The sequence below is a fragment of the Puma concolor genome, chromosome C1, assembly GCF_028749965.1.
Source record: "Puma concolor isolate L17-30 chromosome C1, mPumCon1.1.hap2, whole genome shotgun sequence".
Classification (NCBI taxonomy): domain Eukaryota; kingdom Metazoa; phylum Chordata; class Mammalia; order Carnivora; family Felidae; genus Puma; species Puma concolor.
The window spans coordinates 145476293-145501142 of NC_141674.1; the positions used below are offsets into that span (position 1 = coordinate 145476293).

General features: G+C 35.5%; 1 protein-coding gene across 5 annotated transcripts in view; it reads left to right on the plus strand.

The window, feature by feature from the left end:
* The window catches only part of GALNT13 (polypeptide N-acetylgalactosaminyltransferase 13), a 554292-nt gene that overhangs the window by 411463 nt on the left and 117979 nt on the right, over positions 1–24850 (plus strand). The gene's annotated exons all lie outside the window — the stretch shown is intronic.

Consider the following 24850-nt stretch of genomic DNA (forward strand, 5'->3'; position numbering starts at 1 on the left):
CGGACCAGCAACAGCAGCATTATTTATAGCTTATTAAAAATGCCCTGCCCTCTGAGGCACCTGGGTAGCTCAGTCAGTTAAGCATCCAACGCTTAATTTTGGGTCAGGTGATGATCCCAAGATCATGGGATCAAGCCCTGTGTAGGCAATGCCGCCCCCTGCCCCCATGCTGCATGTGGAGCCTGCTTAGGATTCTCCCCCATCCCCCTCCTTCCCCCTTCTCCCTCTCTCTCCCTCTCTGCTCCTCTCCCCAGCTCATGCTCCAGTGCTTTATCTCTCTCCCTCCCTCCCTCCCTCCCTCTCTCTCTCTCTCTCTCTCTCTCTCACCGAAAAAAAAAAAAAACCCACCCTAGATCCACTGAATCAGAACTACATCTTATTATATCCTTCTGTGGCTATTAAATTTGAAAAGCACTAGGTATATACCTAGGGTGAAATGATTGAACAAGTTCAATTATTTTTTTCCAAGAGAAAGCCCAGTGTTTTCCCAAAGTTGTTGTGCCAGTGTATTACTGCCCAAAAAGTTCTTATCGCTCCAATACTGTCACCAACAGTGGTATTTTCAGGCTTTAAAATAGTGTAACATGGAAATGTGAAAATGATGTTATTTTTATATTTTGCTGATTATCAATATGGTGTATAAATGCAGTTGATATGTACATATCAGTTTTCTATGCAGTCATCTTGTTAATGAGGTTGAGCATCAATTATTTGTTGACCATCAATCGATATTTCTTAAAACCTTGTTCATAATCTTGTTAACTTTTTAATTTTTGACCCCTTATTGATTTTAAGGTATTCTTTGTGTATTCTGTGTACTACTCTTTGTTGTTTATAAGTATTGAAAGTATTTTCACCCATTTTATGACTTGCAATTTTAATCTCTATGAAGTTGATTAATTGCAGTTTTTCTTTTTTTTAATATAGTCACATTTATATTTTTAAAATGGGTATCAGGTGTTTTTTTAGTTGTTGAGCCTTGCCAGTTTGGTTTCTCTGGACATCTATTACTCCACATTTTTGGGAACAGAAGTCACAGTGAAGTTCTCATACCTGGACCTACCAACCCCTTTATATCCTAGGCAATTATTTCCCAGGAGTGTATAGACAAGAAAAAAAAAATAGCTAAATGGGAATCAAAGATTACCTATTAGAGCCAGGGAGAGCTAATGTGCACATCCTGGTAGCAAAATTCCAGAGAAGGTGCATCTTACCTAGGAACCCAATCAAAGGAAATTAAAACAGGCAGAAAGAATGACCACATGTTCGCTAACCACAGGCAAACAGGAAGTACTGCAGAGACTAGAGCTTTTGTCTCTGCTTGTGGGGGCAAGGAAATCCATTCGCATAACATGCTCAGTGAGTGTTTGGGGCTGATCCTAGTCAAATTTGCCATGCCTGCCTCCACAGTTGGGGGTGGAAATATCCATAAAGGCAATAGAATGAATATAAAATTCTCAAGTTCCCTCACCTGTTGGCCAAAAAGCAAATATGGTAAAATTAGACATTAATAACCTTATGCCCCTAATGTATACATCTGTTTTCTTTTTTCTCTATTAACACATTGGGCTATGGTCAACTAAGAGTGAAGCTAGTCTGATTCCCAGCTTACTCTGTATGTCCAGGGACCAGTGATTTGGGCATTCAGCTCTTATTTCCAGAAATCTCTGAAATACCTCTCAACAGGCATATAAATTTTTTAATTCAGACCACACCACAACATGGATCAAAAGTTCACACCTTATTCTAACATCCATTTGACATTAAGTTCAGCTGTATTATGTAACATAACGCACATGAAATTATAGAAGTTTAAATTACAAAATGACCTAAAGTATGACCTAAAATAACCAGTATGACCTAAATGTAAACAATGTAATCTTATTCCTCCCATTACTATGTCTCCCACTGGTTTTAAATCCTCCTCCCTTTGTAATGTAAATTCAAAGGAATTGCAATACAAATATTTTTCTTCCACAATTTATGATTTCCCTTGTCTTGGCTGGAAGGGTAACAAGGACAAAAGATAATATGACAAAAGTAGGATTGAAGTAATTAACATGCCTGGGCACTTTGTTATTTTATCATTATGAGGACATAAAAAACTAATGGCTCATCATCAATATTCCCTTTATAACACTATTCTTTATTAAAATGAAATGTAAGATAAAACTTCAATCAAGGCATTGGCTATACATAAACAAAAATAATGCAAGGTTTTGAAAATGGAGAGAAAAGTATGTGGCAAGATTTGGATAAAATTATCTCTGAAATTATAAAAAAAATATATATAAAAAAACACTTTTTTTTTACTTAGAAATGTTCCTATATTTCTGTTTCAAAAATATAATTTTCTTTACAAATAACAACTCCTCTAGAATTTTAATCCAAATAAATTTCTAAAAAGTTAGTTTAGAAAAAGTGAGGATATAACCAAATTTTGACAAAAGACAAAGTAATGTTTATGCATTCTGTTTTGTACTCTGAATGATGCCTATCTTTATCAACAACCTGGAAGCCTTAACATGTGAACATCTGCCCTGGAGTACTGGAAATAAATTTGAAATACCTTTAATTTTTTTCTTTCAAACCACAAACAAGGGCACTTGGGTGGCTCAGTCAGTCAACCATCGGATTTTGGCTCAGGTCATGATTTCATGGCTGGTGTGTTCAAGCCCCGTGTCGGGCTCTATGCTGACAGCTCAGTCTGGAGCCTGCTTTCAGACTCTGTCTCCCTCTCTGTCTGTCTGTCTGTCTCTCTCTCTCTCTCTCTGTCTCTCTCAAATATAACATTAAAAAAATTATTTTAAACCACAAACATCTCACTCTTGGAATAAGTTGATAGCTACTTCTTGCTACAGAAATAGAGAAGGGTAAATGTGTTATTTCTGAAAGAGACCAAAGCTCTGGAGGCAAATGCCCAAGGCTCTTCACTAATGAAGAAATTCATTTGACTGGTTTAAACAATTTAAACAGCAGCTATGTGCTGACTCTGTGTGACCTATTTTGGGCTTGAATAAAATAGTAGTGGGTTATATAATTTATTATATCTTATGGAAAATATTTGAAGTTATTAATTATTGGACTCAGTATTCAAAATACCATGCTTCTCATACTTGGCAAACAGTCCAGACACATTTTAGCCTCTGTATCTTTGTACATACTCTTATTTTAGCCCAAAATGTCCTTATCCTTTATTCATCTGAAAAATGCCTTCAAAATCCTAATCAACTATTAACTTTGTGCTGAACCTTCTTCCATGGCACTTCATCCGTGTCTCTAAAATTGCATTTATAACTATGTGTTTTTCTTTATATCTCTAAGTTAATTAGGAGTTTCTCAAGAGTGAGCACGTTGATTTATTCATATATTTTCACCCAGTGCTTGGCGCAAATGCTCCCCTATGTGTGAACAGGAAAATAGATAAGTAGTAAATGAATGAATGAATGGATGGATGAATAAAAGTAGTGTTTATTGATTCAAGCACATTTGAACACTATGAATTTATAATTTGTGTAATCACCCCATACTGTCTAGCATGTAAATTGCTTCAGACATTATGACCTATGAGAAAAGCTAGTGCTCGGTGGTATTAAATTTTGTTTAAATTAAAGGTATTAAAGGTATTGAGGTTATTATTAAGTGATTAAAATGTGAATGTTTTATATGTCTGTGAATGTTGTGTTAGAGATAAAAAGATAGTTTTCTACCTTGGCCAAGTCTAGAAATGAGGAACATAGACACATGCTTTATGGCAGATGGTTCAAACCCTGTATTTGCAAGACTTCTCTCGTTTTAATAAATCCTTGACCTACACTGAGCCTCAGCAACTCATCTGTAAAATGGGAATAGTAAATTCTACCCTAACTAGCCTCAGAAAAATTGAGTATCTAACCAAGTGAGGTATTAAAGGAATGATATATGGTCTATAGAGCCCTGACTTGTGGTTTGCAAATGAGGTGTCTTTTTTTAAAGCAGTAGTCTTTACTGGACCCAATTTTCTAGATGCAGAGCATTCAAACACACAAGCTAAGGGATGCCTTTACAATAATTCACATAAGTCATCTAGTTGCTCACCCAGCAACCAAGATATCACCAAAACATGATTTGGGATGGCTTCCTTATGTTCAAACTTGTCAATAGCTGCAGCCTGTACTTACCTCCCCCCAGAGCTAGATTAGTGGTAAGATGTCTGTTGAAACTGGGGAAATTTATGAAATTATATTTCAGCCTAAAGGCAAATGCAGAAAATTCATTAGTGGTCTTTTTAAATACCTGACAACAGAAGAAAATGAAAAATAAATCTATTTATTCTTACGTGTTTTCAGAGCACATAGGTGTGTGCTGTGTCCTCTTGGAAGCATACTCTTCCTACCTCTTACCTTTCCCTTTCCTGGTTCTTCCTGAGCAGAATCAATCAGTCCATTCTCCATGCTTCTGTAGAATTCCTCAAAACTTAGATTTAAAATGTCACAGTGCTTTGGAATTATCTGTTTATGAATCTGCCTCCCTACCCCCACCCAAGAAGGAAGATTGTTAGGAGACTAATCTTGTCCTTTTTGTATTACCAAGACCTGCCTAGCTCTGCATCTAAGATTTAGTAGGACCTCGAGAAATACTGACTCTTGAAAAATGATATGGACTCTTGAAAAACAGTCTCTCTGAATCAGAGAGACCTTATTTTTCACAAATGTTGATAATAATGGAAGGCTGTATAGCTGCTTCAACTTGGTGCTAAGCAAGTGAGGGTTTTTTCACCTGAAACAATGCTCTCTATTCACATGGATACATTTATGGAAGGGCTATAAGAAAGAGCAAGCTACTCCAACAAAGGCCATTATGGAGAAGAGTCCAAGGAGTCTGTTATTAGGTTATTGTCCTTGGTGTTTGGGCACTGTAAGGACCCAGCTATAAAACTAATAGGAAACTTGCTTGTGAGAGAGAAATGGATTTTATTTGTACAGAAGGCAGAAAAATCTCAGCCTCTGAAAGGAGAGGGGAAAAAAATTGGAAGAATATAAAGGAAGTGTGATGTCTTTTGAACGATTATTTAAGGTACTCAAGATAAGGCTAAGGAGAAGCCCTGAGCTGGAAGAAAATTAGGTAGTTCTAATCATCTGGCAATAAATTAGAGTTGTCATGAAATGTATATGAATAATTTTTGCTGTTAAGTCTTGAATCATCCTCCCCTTAACAAATGTTGAACAAAAAAACCATATTCCCATTCTCATTAATGTTACCCCATAAAGGTAAGTAAAGGCAAGTAAATAAGCGGTTAGGATGCAGTTGCAAAGCAGGATGTAGGATGGCAGCATGGACAACAGAACGTAGAGGAAGCCTTGGGAAAATACTTTTAGGAGGTCCGAGCCGTCTTTCTGAGTGCAGTGATTTCTAAGCAGAGACCTGAATGATGAGCTGAAGTTAGCCAGGGAAAAGGAGACTAGTGGGAAAATGGAGTTTTTCTGACAGAAAGATTAAAGTCTGTCACTGCAGAGAACTAAGAGAAAGCATGATGCTTTCCAGGAACTGAAAGTGAGAAATTTGATATGGTTGGAAGAGTTACACGGCAGCACGGAATTTATCTCACAGGCCAACTGGGTGCCATCAAAGAACATAAGTGGAAAGTGAATTGATTTTATTTCGAGAGATCATTCTGGCTGTTATATGGTAGAAGGATGGGAGTGGGGCGAGGTTGGAGACTACAAGGTGTGGTGTTCTAAACCAAGGGTAAACGTTGCTAGCCTAAACTCGTATAGTAGTGAGAATGGAGAGGTGTGCACAAAGCCCAGGAATATTTTGGGGGGTACAAATAACAAACTGTACTGATTGTTTAAAAGCTTCAAATTCAGAAAATGAAGCCCACGATGACACAAGTTTTCTGTTGCAAACAAGTGAGTGGATAGTTATTGCCTTTGTTTGAAACGGGGACACCAAGGAAAAGTTCTGGTGCAGGGATTTTAAGGGTTAGATGATAAGCACTGAAAACCCACATCAATTCCTCAACATTGTGTGCTGTGTCATATTTACAGCTTCAATTTTTCGAGGGCTGAGAATGTTTCTAGTTCCAATTCAGTTTAAAGGGTGTTTATTGATTTCTTGGACATCAGTGAATTATTTTGGTGGATGTTATAGGAATTCATAATGAACTTATAGTGCGTAGAAGGCTATGGCATCCTATGGTTTTTCATAAGCGCAGACAGAAAAAGAAATTCTCAAGATAATAGTAATAATGGTTTCAAAAATTTGAGAATAGCTTGAGGAATCATATCTTGAACATTAGTGGAATGAAAAAACATTTTATTCCTCTGTTTTGGCAAAGAAAATCTTATGGGGATCTTCTAGAATGTCGTTTGTAAGGATATAGAATGGAATGTTTAAATATTCTATGAAAGAGCAGAGAAAAGTAATGTCCATGAGGAACCATAACAATGAAAGTTCAAAAGCAATATAAATGACTGCCTATGTGATTGGCAGTTCCAACATAATGAACTCAGCTGTCTGTGAAGCTTTGCAAGTTACTACAATTGTAGATAAAGGCCTCTCTGATATTATCTTCCATGATTTGTAGCCAAGCAAAGACATTAGATTAGTTTCATATGTTAAAACAAAAGGCTAGTTTCAAAGGAAGCATCCCCTGCCATTTGCAGATTTGGTAGAACAACTCACTTTTTCCTTTAACATGGAGAAATATTCATAATTTTAATTTGTCTATGAGAAGGGATAAAGTGCTAATTGCCTTTACAATAGCAGGAGATATTGATTTACCACTATTAGTAGTCATTGCTCAGTACTGATATTTTGAGACATTTTTTGGCATTTCTTTTACAGGTAAGCAGAGATATAAAGAATTCATTGCTATTTCAAATGAATTCACAATTAATATTATAATGCGAAATAACAAGGGAAAGTAGAACAATTTTATAGAAAATGTGTCCCCGCAATTAGAGACTTACAAATTTCTTCAATGAGTATGTTCAACAAATGGCAAATGCTGAGCACCATTATTTTGAAACTGAAAATATAATTGCATTTCTTACAAAGAATAAAGTTTCCTAGATAAAGCATTTATATATTCAATGCAGCACTCAAGCAACTGGCTAAGAAAAAAAATCATTTTAATCATTAAGCCACTTCAGGTAATCATTTTTAATAATTCATATTTTATCATAAAATGAATGTCTATGCAACAAAAATAGAAATAAAATATATTTTTAAAAAGACAATGAGAAATAGCTGTAAATCTAATACTGGGAACATTTTTGTACATATTTTTCTCATCTCTAGATCAAAAAAAAAGGAAAGCAATTAACGTTATACCTTGAACATATTCCCATTCAGAAATTATATTTATACTTCATTAATTGTGACTGCATTATGTTAAATTATATAGATTAATCAAAGTTACTCAAACTCCAATTAGTGGGATTTTAGATCATTTTAAATATGTTGTAAGCAACATAGCAATGAATGTTTTGGAACTAAATCTTTGCCCATCCTTAGTATAAATCATTAGAAGTTAAAATGTTGAAATACACAGTAAAATAAAAGAACTGAGTTTTTTCATGATCTGACAACTTCCTTTATTCCTTATATCACCTTTAAGTTTACATTTATTTCTTTTTAGTGTCTATTCATTAATTATCTACTTGGTGCATTAATTTGTTAGGAGGCCTTAAGGCTTCTAAGATGAATAATGTGTAGATAATGGTTATAAAAGAACATCTAACTATCAGGATGAATGACAAACACATTATAATACCAAAGGGCTGAAGAGCCTGACTAGCGGATAGGAGAGACATAGGAGACAGAATGGAGTGCCTCCTGCATATAGAACTACCAACCACATCTAGAAGTCTAATTGGCTAAGCGAGCTCCTGCTAGGTTTCGGATTAAAAGAACTGATTGTGAGGAGCAACTGGAATGACTAGTGTTAAAAATTATTTTAAATAAGAAGTGCAGTTTGTGAAGTTAAGAGCCATAAACTTTTTGGTGTTCTTTTAAAAGCGGTCCTCGCCTGGCCAACCCAAAGACCATCGGGAAAACCAGACAGCTTTGTCAACTTGGGCAGTAAGAGCCCATGCACTTGAGTTAGAACTGCTGCCCTCTGATGAAGGATATTCTTGGCTCTGAGCTCATTTGTGAGACCACAGGGGTCAATTTAAATTTCAAATCATCAGTTGGGTTTATTTCAAGTGGAGAACTTCCCCTGTTAAGCACCAAAGGAATACAAAGTTACTCTACAGGTGGAACATTTTATTTAAAGTGAGGTTATGTTTAAAGGGTGCTTTTAGAATTCAATTTAGAATTGGAGATCTTGGACAATTTCTTCTGTCTAAGCAAACTTCATAAAACCAGGGTCTGTGTCAATATAATTATAACATTAGTTTGAAATGGTCAAATTTATTATTCTGATTAAATTTTATTGATACAGTAATTATAACTTGGCATTTAGTTGTTTCAAATTTTAATGTTCTGATATTTATTACTAAAGGAAATGGTGAAATTAACTTCAAGTTAACAGTCATTCCCCTGGAGTGGGACTTATTGGTGCAAAGAATTTCAGTTTACCTAACGGCTAAATCCCTGGTGCAAGAGTTCTTAATTTTTTTTTTTTTTTTTTAACATTTATTCATTTTTGAGAGTGAGAGAGACCAAGCCTAGGCGGGATAGGGGTAGAGAGAGAGGCAGACACAGAATCTGAACCAGGCTCCAGGCTCTGAGCTGTCAGCACAGAGCCCAACTCAGAGCTTGGACCTCAGCCAAAGTCGGGTTTAACTGGCTGAGCACCCAGACGCCCCTCGTGCAAGAGTTCTAATTGGTTCAGGATATTGCCGTTGTTTTTCTAGTTTGATGCAAAATTTATAATCAGTATTACATCAGTAACCATTATAATCAGTAACTTTGTGAATCTACCATTTTTAATTATTAACAAATGGATATAAATCTTAAATGGTTATAATATTTCTCTATAAAGAAATATATACATATCCCTGTCAAAGGATCCCTGGTATGCCCTGCAGCCTCTAGTGGAATGTTAGGACCCATACGATAAGTATTGCAAGTTAAAGTCAAGGTTTTAGTGGAAACGCTACCATTTTAAAAAATAAAATAGTGATGTAGATTAACAGTAGCTCAGTATGAGGATATGTTATAGTACCACACCAGATAAATTTAATATGGTTTTCCTAATTACAAAGTAATATACATATTTACTACAGAAACTGTAAAAAATTACGTGGAACATCATTGTTTTGTAGCTAAATTATGGGGAGGAAGGAAAGGAAGAGGGTTAAGTGGCCTTTTGGTTGTGTTTGTAATGCTTTATTTTTTAAAAAGAGATCTAAAGCTAATATGGTAAACAATTTGCCTCTGTTCCACCTGGATGTATAGGTACGTAGTTTAATTTCTCTATTTCTTAATATTTAAAATTTTAAAATAAAAATATGTAAAACACTCCTAAACTCACTGCACAGGATACGCATTCAGCATTTCAGTGTTTAACCTTCCAGCCTTTGTTGTATGAATAACCAAATACATATTTTCTTATAAATGTGGAATTATACATTTTATATTTGTCTTTGAACAATGTATTATACATTCCCTGAGAAGATACAGTACATGTTATAGAGTCATGTATATTATTAACATCATTCTCTTCCATCACGCATTTAAGCTAGTTTTTTTGTTGTTGTTGTTTTCCTATCACAAGTTAATCATTGCATTATTCATCTAAGTGTTACCAAAATGCTTTACCAAAGTGGAAAGTTAGCACCAAAGTATACTCAGAATGACCAACTTAAAAACATGTGCTAACTTCACAGGTGAGAAGTCTCTCATCATCTGTTTTTCCAAATGTAGAGTTATGTTTCATTTCCCAACAATTTGAAAGGAAACATTTTCCCAGAGATTTGTTTTAGTCAGGTATGATAAAACATGTGGGGATGAAAACAACTATCAGAAAGGAAGAAGTTTGTTATACTCGCAGATCTCTAGAAACAGATATGACATAGGGGTGGGGGGCACTTGGGGAAAAATACAGGGGGTCAGTCTGGAGGCAGAGGGAATGAGGCAATGTGTACAAGAGCCTCTCCTGTAATTTCCATGGGAAGGAACAAACAAAGCAGGGTGAGCAGGCTTAGGATTGGCTATTTTAATGTGTCCATCAGGCTCTAGTATATAGGGACTGTCCCTTGTTATCTGGTGCTTAGCCCTGGGTGATTAGGACAAGTGGATTATTTGGTCACTGAAGAGCAGTATAAAACTGTGAGAGTCCTATAGAAGTCATGGGGGTGTGGGCTCCATATTGGTTTATGTGTGGCAGGCATGCTCCCTGGTAGGTTGTTTACTGTATCCAGAAATAAACTAACTTTGGGAGGGTCAGTCCGTTCAGGGTCAGCAAGGTCCCGGATGTCAAAGCATCATAATATAGAAAATAAAAGGTATGGTTAACACAAACTGATATCACATATGATGGTTTTAATGAATGAGGTGATGTTCATAATATACATAAGGACTAAGGGAATTAGACCAAAGATAACATGGTTGTGAAAATTATGTATTTATTAGGCAAATATTTTATGAGAACCTACCTCACGTTAGGCATTTAGTCATGGACAAAATCAGGCACAGACCCTGCTTTCATTTAACTTATATTCAGAAACTAATTTGCAAGTGCATCATACTAATGTAGCTTTCCCATAAAGTATATTAATACAAGATGTCCCAAAACCAAGAGTAACTAATATGTAGTTGGTATGTCTATCATTATCTTCTGTATATTCTATATATAATAACTTGTTTAGGCTTTCAGACTTGCCTTACTCTTTAATAAGCCAATACTATTATATAATTTGATCTTAATTTGGAGGATAATTGATAGCCTTTTTTTTTGCAGTGACTCAATAAAATAATAAACATATTTTAAGCTAGCATTAGTGTTCTAATACAGTTCAGTACTTACCACCCTCCTTAATAAGTCAAGAAGTATGCTGGCCAAATGGGATGTTTGAAATATACTCATTATTTGGAAAGAAATTGCAGGGCTTCTTCTCTAATATAGATGTTCTTACACACGTTTGACTGGAAATAATATAAGGATTAAAATTTGCTGTGAGGACACGGGTAGAATTTTAGTTTTGAATTGTGTTCAGTTCACACACAGAAATGAATATACACTTTAGTGACAGTGGGTATTAAATTGTTAGGTTTTTGCCAGTTACTGATTTAAATTCTGATTTCCAAGAAATGATTTGAATCACTATTAATGCTAAAAACTCTATGTTGACAATCAGTTTTGGGACCTGAGCCTTCTCTCTCCGTGTATACCACAGTTTCTCAGATTGATGGCTTATTTCCCAATGACTGGAAGGGATTTTTTAAAATTTTTTTAACATTTATTAATTTTTGAGAGACAGAGCATGAGTGGGGGAGAGGCAGAGAGAGGGAGACAGAATCTGAAGCAGGTTCTAGGCTCTGAGATGTCAGCACAGAGCCCCACGCAGGGCTCAGACCCATGGACTGGGAGATCATGACCTGAGCTGAAGTAGGGTGCTTAACCGACTGAGCCACCCAGGTGCCCCTAGAAGGGATTTTTATGTTCAATCTACTAGAAGTTTATTGAAAGATAAAAATATACTTTCAGGGGCACCTGGGTGCCTCGGTTGGTTAAGCTACCGACTTTGGCTCAGGTCATAATCTCACAGTTCCTGAGTTCCAGCCCCATGTCAGGCTCTGTGCTGCCAGCTCAGAGCCTGGAACCTGCTTCAGATTCTGTGTCGCCCTCCCCCGCTAATTCTCTCCTTCTCTTTCTCTCTCTCTCTGTCTCTCAAAAAATAAACTTAAAAAAATTAAAATATATATATATATATATACACACATACTGTCAGTTGCAATAAATTCCTTGTAAATATATATTTCATGTTTATTGCAAGAATATTTTGCAGGTACATTAGATGATTAAGCAAACTGATCTTTTTAAGTTTATTTTTTAGAGCGAGCATGCATGAGCATGAGGGAAGGGCAGGGAGAAAGAGAATCCCAAGCAGGCTCTGCACTGACAGTGCAGAGCTTGATGAAGTGGGGCTCAATCTCACAAACTGTGAAATCATGACCTGACCTAAACCAAGAGTCAGACACTCAACCTTCTGAGCCACCCAGGTGCCCCCAAACTGAATTTGAAAAGAACTTTCTCATTTCCCTCTTCAAATGATAAATGTGGAAAGAAATGGAATATTGTATATGGCTTTTAGGTAATGGAACCTGTTGAGACTTCCTAAACCAGCCAGCATAGTATTGTGTTAATCCCATTGTCGATGTCTTAGCAGATTTCCATCACCCCAACTGTCTAACTTGGTTAGGAGACCAAGGCTCCCTCATCCTCTAGCTGCAACTCCACAAATCATCCTTGAACCCCTTCATTCCTTCTCATCCTTCCTCATCTGTGTAATACACAAATCTTCTTTAAATGCAGTGCATGAAAATTATTTGGCTTTTAATGCTGCTTGACATTGTTTCATTAATAACTTCAACTTAATAAAATGGTTTTCCAATTCATTTTTTTATTGTTCCTGTGTCACCTGATGTACCTTATTGATGTTGATGGTAAAATTGAATTTTGTTCAAGACTTCTTTTCTTCTTCCATAGCTGAAGAAAAAAAAATCGATATACCATCAACCTGAATTGAGATTCAAAATGAGTCCTTCATTAAATTCAGATTATAGAGTCTATGGAACAGAAATAAATATGTGAATATAATTGAGTCTATTGCTTATCCTAAAATGATTAGTAGAAATACATATAGTAAACTCTTTCTAATGATCTCGTGTTGAATAGCATTTAATAGTTTACAAAATATTTTCAAAAACACTTATCATATTTTATCCTCAAAATAATTCATGTTAGGTAGTCATAGAGTATCTTTCTACTTCATTATATATATGTATATATATAATCATATATATACATATATATGTATACACCTATATACATATATATATATATATATATACACATTATGTAATATATACCATTTTATCATATTTTAGTCATACAGATAAAAATTCAGGTCACAGACTTTTGAACTTACTCAAGTTCACACAGATGTAAAGTGACCTATCCAAGACTAAAGCCCAACATTTGTGTCTCTTGATCTAAAGTTTGTTCTACTTTCTAAATAGGAAATATAGGCATGCACAAAGGAAAAAATAAAGATATCCCATAATTCCAGCACTAACCTGTTCAATTATTCAATAAATACATTTTGAAGTCCCACTCTGCCAGGTACCATTCTACTTTAGTAGGGATAACTGCAGTGAGAAAAGCAGCAGATGAAAATCCCTGATCTCATAAAGATTACATTGTGATAGGATGGTTTAAATAGTTAAATTGTGCAGTATTTGTCAAACAGTGACAGTGTGATGGAGAAAAATTAAGCAGCAAAGTGTTGGGATTAGATTTGTGGGATGAAATCAATCAGTAATCAGGAAGTGCCTCATTGAGAAAGTAACATTTGAGTAAAAACCTATGTTACAGCCTTAGGTACAGTATTACAGACAGAGGTGTGCCTGTCATGCTTAAAGTACAGCAAGGAGACCCATGTGGCTGCAGCAGGTGATAACTACAAGAGTTGAGGAAGAGGAGGTTGGCAGTTTGGGGAGGGGGAGAAGAGGAAATGAGGAATATGGGTGAATTATGTAGGAAAAAGCCTGACCTTGGCATTTTCTCTGAGTGAAATTGAGCCATTTCAGAAGGTTTTGAACACAGAAGTGACATGATCTGGCTGAGACTGGAACAGATTACTCTGAATCTTGTATTGAGAATAGACTATAGATAGCCAGGAGTTGGGGGGAGGGGCAGATAGTGGGACTAGTTGGGGGCCTATTGCAATAATTCAAGTGATAGATGATAATGACAGTAACCATAGAGATGACATGAAATGACTGTATTTAAATTTTTTTTTTCAACGTTTATTTATTTTTGGGACAGAGAGAGACAGAGCATGAACGGGGGAGGGGCAGAGAGAGAGGGAGACACAGAATCGGAAACAGGCTCCAGGCTCTGAGCCATCAGCCCAGAGCCCGACGCGGGGCTCGAACTCACGGACCGCGAGATCGTGACCTGGCTGAAGTCGGACGCTTAACCAACTGCGCCACCCAGGCGCCCCTGAAATGACTGTATTTAAAATATATTTTTGAAGATAGAGCCAAGAGTATTTGCAAGTAGACTGAAAGTGTGTTGTAAGAGAGAGAAAAGAATCAGGATGACTCAGTGTTTGACCTGAACAAACAGAAAGGAGTCGCCATGAATTGGGATAGAAAGACTATGAGAGAAACAATTTTAGAAGGAAGATTATGAATTTAATTTTGGGCACATTAAGTTTGAGGTCAAATTTAGACATCCAGGTGAAGATGTTGAATAGGGTTTTTGAAATATGAATCTAGAGTTCAGGAAAAAAATTAGGTTGAAGATAAAATTTGGGATCCATCAATTTGCAGATGATTTTTAAGTCAGAACACTGGATGAATTCACCACAAGAGTAGGTGTAGAGAAAATGAGATCTAATAAGTTCAAATCTAATGCCATTCAAAACACTAACAATAACAGTCAATTCGCCTCTCAAAAGGTGGTTGAGTTATTAAGTTAGCACATAAGGAAGAAAAACTGTATAGTAAACGTAATCTTAAAAATTCCCTAAATCACCCATAAATTCAGTATACATGACTTGGTTTATACCAGAAGTTGGCAAACTATGGTCATGGGACAAATCCAGCCTGCTGGCTGCTTTTTTGTTTGTTTGTTTTTATGGCCTGTGAGCTAAGAATGTTGTTTGTTGTTGTTGTTTTTACATTTCTATATGACTGGGGGAAAAAATCAAGAGTAATACTTCAGGTCCTGAAAATTCTATGGAATGCATATTTCAGTGTCCATAAATAAAGTTTTATTACAACATAGCCATGCTCATTTGTTGATGTATTATTTAGGGCTGCTTCAGCACCACTGTAGCAGAGCTGAGTAGTTGTAAATATGTACCGTCTGGCCCTTTACAGAAAAAATTGACAACTACTGGTTTATACAATTCTATGCACTTACATGTAAGTAAAGCACACTATATAATTAAGCATGTATGTATACATACAGACATTTATAATGTATACAGAATTTTCTTTAGGATTTTTAATTTTAAAGATATTTAAAACATGTTTTATGGAACACACATTTAATTTGCCTGAGTTAAGCTCACTGAGCCTATTACCATGTCTTGAGCATCTGCTGTGTGCCAAGTGCTTTGCAAATTATCACATTTAGTATGAGTTTTCTATCCCCATTTTACAGATAAGAAAGTTGAGGGTAAGAGAGATTGACTTAGATATCAGAGTACAAACTCGTTTTTAAGTCTGGGATTTCTTTTACTCTATTGTCATCCTAACATGTGGAATTAAATATATGCGGTATCAGCACCTGACCTGCCGTATGCACCTCCAGCAGGTCCTCTCAAAGAAGATGCCAAAGATTTGGAGAATATTCAGAGATTTAGAGAAAGGTAATTAAAATGATTTTTTTAAATACAGTATTAGAGACTATTGCCTGCTTGAAAAGATTAAAGCTATTTGTTTTGGGTGGGCTGGAATTGAGTGATATCTGTTAATTACACGTATTACTCTTCATAAATTTATTTTCAGAAAGTGACTTTAATTGACACTCTCCTGGAGATAAATGATAAATGACACATTCCTTGACTTCAGAAATTTTAAAACCAATGGTCAGATAGGCAACTTTATTATGAAAGAGGTATAAATAAGCGTGATCTCATAGACCCGATACATTAGAACACTAGAGCTTTCATTAAAAAATACTTTGATGTTTATTACTAACCTTTGAAATTTACATCCAAAAAAAAAAATTGACAATCAAACAGCCGTGCCCTTCCCCGACATGCCTTTTGTCCCGTGTCCTGGAAATTGTAGGTCATCTTGAATATGCTATCCCAAATCATGATTGTAACACTGGGTGCAATGAAACAGGTCCACTCATAATTACTGGTATTGTTCAAAAAGGAAAAGTCCTTGGGATTTGGCTGCATGAAATAAGATAATTATGAATTTTTTTTTTAATATGGGTTATTCAAACCTGGGAAGGGAGTTGCTCTTGTTGACTTACTAGGCCTAAGTGAACCCCTGAGAAGAACATTTTGCATTTTGAGAAGATATATGATTCTGTCACTTGTCTCTTTATAGACAGAATGCTTCAGTGTTTTTGAGTGTCCCCTCAGTGGCTTGGAAATAGGAATATGGCTCCAAATATATACTACTTTCTCTCCCCTTTGTAGATTTTATGACCCATTAGTTGATAGAATATTTCTAAAGAAGGGTTTTATGCATCCTGTCTCTATGATCTTTACAAACCCTTTATCTGGCAGTAACATTAACCTAAGATCTAAAATTTTCTGTTTTTAAAGCACAAAAGACTTTGTTTGCAAACTCCATAATTACATAGTATAAATTTGCAAAACTTAAAGCAAATTAACTCCTACAACACAGCTCACAAATATAACTTTTTGCTTGTTGTCTGGCCTGACAAAGACTGTTAATGTGCCATTATGTTGCCGTTACTGTCATCCTTTTATCTTCAGACTAACAAATAACATTCTGACAGTGTTAAAGGACATCTGAATTTTTCTGCAGAAAACAGCCCTGAGCTGACATCAATGCTTTCACAAAGGAATAAAATAAAACTGGTGAAGATATTAATCTGACATCATGGGGGAAAATTGTTAGAATGGATTTATATCCAAATCCATTATCTCATTTAATCTTTGCAAAAACCATGTGTTGTAGGTATTACTGTCTCTATTCCTCATATGAAGAATCCAGCTCAATATAGTTGGATAGTTGAATACTATGCCTGTAGCTACATGATTAAGACATGGTGGAAACAGCACTAAATCCAGGTGGTTTTATCCCAATTTTCATTCTCTTTCAAGAATACAGACTTGTAAAACTACTACAAACACATGAAATCCAACTACTCTTATTTCTAGGGCATTCTTTTTATGACATCACCATTAACTATACAGACAAGAATTCGTAATGCAGTTAGCTGGAGAGAAGTATGAAAGGTGTATTTTTATGGCAGATGGAGGGATAAAAGCAGGATAAATTTTGAGCTTGAGAAGTTATCTAGGATCACATGCCGAGTGGTAGGACCATGAGAGGAAGTCTTAAAGCCTGCAAGCCTACTGTGGTTAAAAATATGGAAAGATAGAGACACTTAGAACAATATCTGATTGTTGCTAAAAACAAACTCCATGTACTGTACAACTTTGCTTCAAATTGGAAATGCCTGAAGATTTACTATTTGGGGAATTATGTCAAGAAGAGTAGAATTTCCCATGAGCAGCTTTTGTATATCTCCTGAGATAGAGCTCTTCTAGGAAACTTTAAATAAGTACACACTGCACTCCCAACAGTACTGTTGATTGATGTGATTCCTTCTAGCTTTTGCTGTTCTTTCCTGACTCTTTGGTAGGTGGAAAGTACGTAAGTAATCCCCAAACACCTGGAGCATGAGACAAATGGTCCTCTGAGATCAAGAACAACCCTAGAGAAAGAATTCAAGCTCGCCAAATTGTTCAACAACTTCCCATGTTCTCAGGGTTTGAGAGTCGTCCCCCCCCCACCTCCTGCCCCACAAAGAAGTAGCCAGACTCTAGGAAATTTGTTACCAATAGAATATTCTACAATAATTAAAAATGTTCTACCATTTTGCACTGTTCAACATGGTAGCTACTACCTGCATTGCCTATTGAGCACTTGAAAAGTACCTAGAATGATTAAGGAACTGCTTTTCTAATTTTATTTGAATTTATATTATGTGGATAGCACAGCTCTAGAGTGAGTAATACTTGACCCAAAGCATAGCTCTAAAATCAAATCACTTTTGAGACCTACTAAGGAATGCTATAGTCACACAAACTTCCAATAATTATGGAAGTTCAATCTCTGCTGGGATCTCCATTAACTTTGTATGGAGTGCCTCAGAGCTGGTAACTATTAACACAAGGTCAGGTGCAAATGCTCCTCTTTATTCCAAAGCCATTCAAGTTCCAATTTCCAACAATGCTTCTGGCCTTCACTGCAGTTAATTTAGCAATTGGCAGAACATTTTATCCAATGTTCTCAAAACAGTAAAAATTTAAGAAAACTTCATTTGTATGTGTCATTCTCTCTCTATCCACCTCATTCTCTGTCCAAAATCTCTATGATAGTTTACTTTTTATCATTGAAGCTCATATACAAATTCTTATTCCATCAGGCTGGCATAGTGGACAGTAGAGAACCTTTAATCAAGAGATTGAGGTTCAAGCCCTGGCTGAAGTCTTTAACTGGCTTTCTGAACTTGAGTAAGGAAGTCATTTAACCTCTTTCATGCTCTTTATCCCCATCTGCACAAGCACAATAATATATATCTTACAGAATCTTTGAAGGGATTAGATGAGAGAAACATGTATGGCAGTGCCTTAAAAAAATAAAATGTTAGGGAAATGTCAGAAATTATAATTAATTTGTCAGTTGTCCATCCTTTCTTCCCATTTCTTAAGTTTCATATTTAATATCAAATATTCACAGTGGACATTATATTTTCCATTTTTAAATGTAACACTGCATGCATTTACTCCCTGATGCATAGATTTTCTCTTAGACTTTGATCAAATACCCATGTAACTTAGTTTCCAGAAACACTCTCAAAAAAAGATTTAATATGTAATCATCATAGATAGCAATGAACTGTGGGTTCCCTGTGTCTCATTCTGGTATGAAAACTTCTGTAAACTACTCCAAACCTGTTAGTCTAATATCTATATCTATTAATTTTACATAAAATTAATATATAGATATCTATATATTAGATATAATTAATAGATATAGTAATGTATAGATATACAGATATATATGTATGTATATGTAATGTATAAAGATATCTATATATTAATAGATATAATTAATAGATATATTGTATAGATATACAGATATATATAGATATACAGATATACAGATATATAGATAAATATATATAATAGATATATCTATTAGATATATAATAGATATATTTATTACCTAATTATAATATACATTTATGTAAATATATACATATATATAAATATATATAATTATATAATGCATCATATAATAGATATATCTATTAATCTATATTAATTTTACATAAAATTAGTATATAGATATCTATATATTAATAGATATAATTAATAGATATATTAATGTATAGATATACAGATATGTACGTATGTATATGTAACGTATATAGATGTAATGTATATGGATAATGTACAGATATCTATGTATTAGTAGATATATTAATGTATAGATATACAGATATATAGATATACAGATGTATAGATATAATAATATCTATATTAATAGATATAATTAATGTATAGATATCTATATATTAATTTTATGTAAAATTAATAGATATCTGTATCTATTTTATGTAAAAAGGTCAAGAATAATCTGTATCAAAAAAATTGAAAAGTAGAGGAAATTCAATGTTAGAAAGTTCGAGTTTTATTAGACATCACACCAGTAGTAATTATTAATTTAAATTTTAACATAACAGCTGACTAATACTATTTCAGTATTTTAGTTTACATGCTTGCATTAAGAAAAATTCTGGACATCTTGGTTTCTGTTTATTTAATAGTTGTGTTTCTTCTTTTGTAAAGTCTATTTTTGGTTTTGCCCATTTATTTATCAGTCTTAGTATCTTGTCAATTCATGTAAGCACATATTATACAAAAGAAATAACCCTTGGTCTCTCATGTTTGTTATAAATATAACATTTTTTTCCAAATGCCTTTTTTTTTTATTTTGGTAACATAGTTTGAGGGTAGGACTTCCAAAATATTTATTTACCGAAACCTGAATTTATTGTTCTTTGTAAGTTTTTTCTATCTCTCCTGAACTTTGTAAATCATTCATTCCCCAATGGTTTGGCCAATTATTGTCAAATTTGTTCTTTCTCTAACAATCAGTTGCTTATATATTTTGTTTGCTCTTATCTCTGTCTTTGCTCATAATTGGAAGTTAACAGAATTAGACTAATTAGATTAATATCATCAGAAAAGAGGTCATATATTGTCAGAGAAGAGTCATGAAAGAAATATTTGGTTTCTTTGGTTTTGCCCAACTAAAATGATGAAAAAAAAGATTATAAGATTAAAGCATTATAACCATAGATTTCCCATGAAGGTCAAAGGGACTTGTCAAGTACTACAGTAGGCATTCGGCATCTGTGACCTTATTTCATGTTATTTACAAATTTCAGAAGTAGATATTATTCAGAGGGGAAGCAGCTGAGTCTCTGAAAGGCTAAGTGCTAAAATCATGTCCTAGAAATTAGTGGACCTGGCTTCCTGATCCAGATCCAACTGCTTCTGTCCATATTCTCATCCCCAGAATGATATTTCGAAGGCCACTTACCTTACCTTCAGGTACATTCATGTTAACAATGATTCAGAAATAGCTAATAATTATCGATCCTTCCTAGGAAACATGTACCCTACTCAAGACTTGTTATGCTTAATCTTATTAGGTATTGATCACTATTTTATAGAGTTGTATTACATCCCTGTTTTAAAGATGAGAAAACAGAGGCTCAAGGTCACAGAATTGTCAAGTAGTAGAGGCTTATAATCTTGGTTTTGTTCCAAACTCTTGGCCCTTAACCAGTCTATAGTCCTGCTTCAAACTACTGTGTATTATCTCATACTTTAAATGACTTCCCAGCCATTTCAGAGTGGAAAGAAGTTACTCTCAGGAATTGCTGCCCAGGTAGTTTGTTATTGTTTTTAGCACATTGGCTTGATTAGGCATTTAATGTATTCACTGCAAGTTTAATAGTGCTGGTACTATTTAATAGTTTCACAGTGTTAAAAATTTGCTTTCTTTAAGTGTACTTTCTGTTAGTCAGAAATCAGAGTTAAGAGAGAAGAAACACCCACACAAGTGAGGTTTCCTAGCATGGACTAGAGCTCCTTTGAAAAACAGTGTGCATTCCCTCCTGACAGGAGCTTTGACCCTGAAGTCTGCCATATTCATAACAAAGCCACAGCATCTATTTCATGTTTGGGCCTGGCCTGTCTCTGATGTGTTGTGAGTTGCTTCCCAACTGTGTGTCTCAGCAGGGGAATCTATTTGAGGAAGTCCCAATACCATTTTATACCAGACAGTCGGAAAACCTTCACAAAGCAGTCCTTGACACTTTTATTCTACAAGGTCCTGGAAATGCACTTGAATGTCTCACTCTCTGGAGTTGACACATTATTCAGAGGTGAGCATTAAGGATGAAAGAGCATAGTCAGAATCAAACAGAGGCTTTCCAAACTTTTTAAAGGGTCAGGGAAATGAAAAGACTAGTGAATCCCTTCTAATAATTCTGCCTTTCTGCACTTTTCACTAGATTTTTAGAAATGAATACTGTGATTTCCAGATCACTTCTGTTGCCGATTCACTAAAATACCTTAAATATCCAAGTATTTGTAATTACCATAATATTTAAAAATGCCATAACTCATACTTGTTCTATAACCCAAATGCAATTCTAGAGAGTACCAAGAATGTGAACTTGGGCAATCATCAGTAAACAGGTTTGTATAATCCAAGGAGAGAGCCATAAAATAGGGATCCAAGGATCTCCATTTAGTTATCATTAATAATCAGACACATAACTGAGGGAATGAATCAGTGGATTTACCCTGTTAAATTTTCCTATCCATGAAATGTGGATAAAGTACAACCATCATATCTTGCTTATGGAAATATTGCAAGGATAATCTATGTACCATGTAGAATAGTTTAAAGAATATTTGACAAAAGGGATTGACATGCAGACTTTTCTCCTCCATGACTAAAATATAGATGAACATAAATGCTTTTAATGATATTTTCCTTAGAAAGTGGAAGAAATCAAAATCTTCTTTGTATAAAGTCAAATTATTCACAAGCAGCACTGCTGTTAGATCTAACATTAAAGCTATCAGAAGCCACTCTTTAGGATGTGGCTCACTATGGCTTAATTTAGTGTGAAATCATTCAAATTGGGAAAGATCAGGGAACAGACGTAAATACAAACCTAGGGTGACACAGGTGCAATAAAGAAGCCAAGAAGGAAGGAGATGGGCGTATCTAGAAACTAAAGTTTGGAAGATGTCCAACCCGGCAAACTTAATATCATAAGTCTATGGACACTTTCTAGGTGGCCATCTAAGCCCTCAAACAATGTAAAATGAATCCAGTGTTCAGTAACTTAGAGGCTTGCTCATTGACTGCGGAGCATGGCAATTCTGGATGAGAAGCAGAAGGAGGACCATGTCAGTCAAGTCTGCTGGAAGTCTGAGGGTTCTGCTTTATTAAACTATGAGCAGATCAGAAATAGATGTCCAATCTCGTAGGTGCTGCTTAGAGCAAGAGAGATTCAGTAACCTAGAGCTTATGGGATTCAAGGACAAAAGAATAAAGCAGAAGCAATGTATTTAAAAAGTTAATTTAGAGTCAGCAGTAAGGGTGGTTTTTATTTATTCACTTCATTTATTTTTTTAAGTTTATTTATTTATTTTAAGTGAAAGACAAAGCATGAGTCGGGGAGGGGCAGAGAGAGAGGGAGAGAAAGAGAATCCCAAGCAGGTTCTGCACTGTCAGTGCAGAGCCAGACATGGGGCTCAATGCTGGGCTCAAACCCACAAACCATGAAATCATGACCTGAGCTGAAGTTGGACGCTCAACCGACTGAGCCACCCAGGCTCAGTCTGGGGGGAGCCAGCCCCCCATGAATAATTTTTAAATGACGTAAATAGGGGTGCCTGGGTGGCTTAGTCCATTGAGTGTCCAACTTTGACTCAGGTCATGATCTCACAGTTCATAGGTTTGATCCCCATGTGGGGCCCTGTGCTGACAGCTCAGAGCCTGGAGCCTGCCTCGGATTCTATGTCTCCCTCTCTCTCTGGCCATCCCCTGCTTCATACTCTGTCTCTCAAAAATAAATAAACGTTAAAAAATTTTTAAATATTCATGGATTCCCTACTATGTGCAAATGAACATACTGGTTTTGGGAACATAGAAATAAAAGGTACAGTAGCCCCCATATGCTTCTATTCAAGTTAGGAGACATGTGGGTAAACAAATGGAAAGTAGTATCATGTAGCAGAGGGCACAAGGTAGCCGGGGCCAGGCAAAGACTTACCAGAAAGCCTCACACTTGAATCATGTCTTAAATGACCAGTAGAAAGTAGTAATTCCACTTCAAGAAGAATATGACAGAGGAAGTGTGTGTGTGTGTATGTGTGTGCGTGTGCATGTGTGTGTATGTATTAAGGTCTGGATTACTGGAGAGTGAGAAGTAGTTTATTACTAAAGATTAAGAAGATATGTATATGGGTGTGGGGTAGGAGCTGGAAGTGAAGAAGGTGGGGGATGCAGGATTTGAAGCTGAAGAGAAGGGACGTTTACAGTTCCATGAAGTTTGACATATGCCACATAAAGAACTCTGGTCTCTATTATGAAGAACATAGGCATGGAAGGACTTTTAGCCACAGGGATGACTTAGCACAGTTTAGTTCTGACTCAGTCTGAGCATTTTGGCAAAGTCATGGAATACTTTTTTGGAAATGGTGTCGTAAACATAATTTCATTATTTTGAAAGATCTCAGATTAAATAAAGCTGAAAAATTTATTTGGAAGCCTAAGTTAGCATTATAATATTCTTGAATCTTGTAGGAGTTTGCAGTTGTGAGCTTTTAGAGCTGAACTGAAAAAAAAAATTCAATAAAGACCAGAGCTGTATTTTATGAGATCACTCAGTCACCAGTACACAAATAAATCTCTTATAAGATTGTATTGATCCATGCATCTCTATCACAAGGAAAAATATAGGTTCTCACCACTTTGATCAATAAAGCAAGTAGTTTTATATAAGTAGATAAAAATGAAAAAGTAAAATACACATATTAATCAGCCATGGATTATAAAAGCTTTGCCATAGGGCTTGATTTTGAGACAAACTATTTACTAAATACACCAACTCTCAGAATGTCTAATTATTTCATAAGAATTTTTTCTACATTTCAGTTTCATGAGGAACATTTTTTTAATTCTTTTTCAATGCTGTTTGATAATACAAAGCTAGTGTCCATATTGTTCCAATTTAGGAAGTATAGTTACACAATTTTAATTGGTTACAATCCTTGTAACAGCATAGGAAATAACTAGCACCAGCCCTTTTAATAATAAATTGAAGCCCAAGGGTAGCAGAGATTCACCAAGTATCACTGTACCTGCCTTAACCCCATTTTTTATGGTAGCCTGCCTTGCCTACACTCTAATAAACAATCAGCTGAACCACAGACCTGCCATTGCAATTGCCCTTCCACAGCTCTGCCCAACCTGCTCCTAGTCTGGGCCACTTTCTCTCTAAATTTGTGCCATGCTTGGTTTCCCTAAAACTTGGCTTTAATTCTCAGGTAGATGAAACAGGTATTTACTTATAACCATCTTCTGAAAAGTAACCTGCATTGCCTTCTAATCAACAAATGCTGCTCTTTATTCAGTACTTGCTGATGTTATCAGACACAGATCTGCGTGGGGTCCATTGCGTTATCTCATTTAAAACTTATAGCCCATGAGGCAGGTCCTTTTATTTTTCCCAGTTTACACATGAGAAAAGTGAGGCAAATTTGAGTTAAAATAACTTCTTGAAGTCTGCCATGTAGGGAGTGGTGGCACAAAAAGCTTGAACTTAATCTGAGTCAGCCTAACTCCATGGCCCCTATCTTGCCCACAC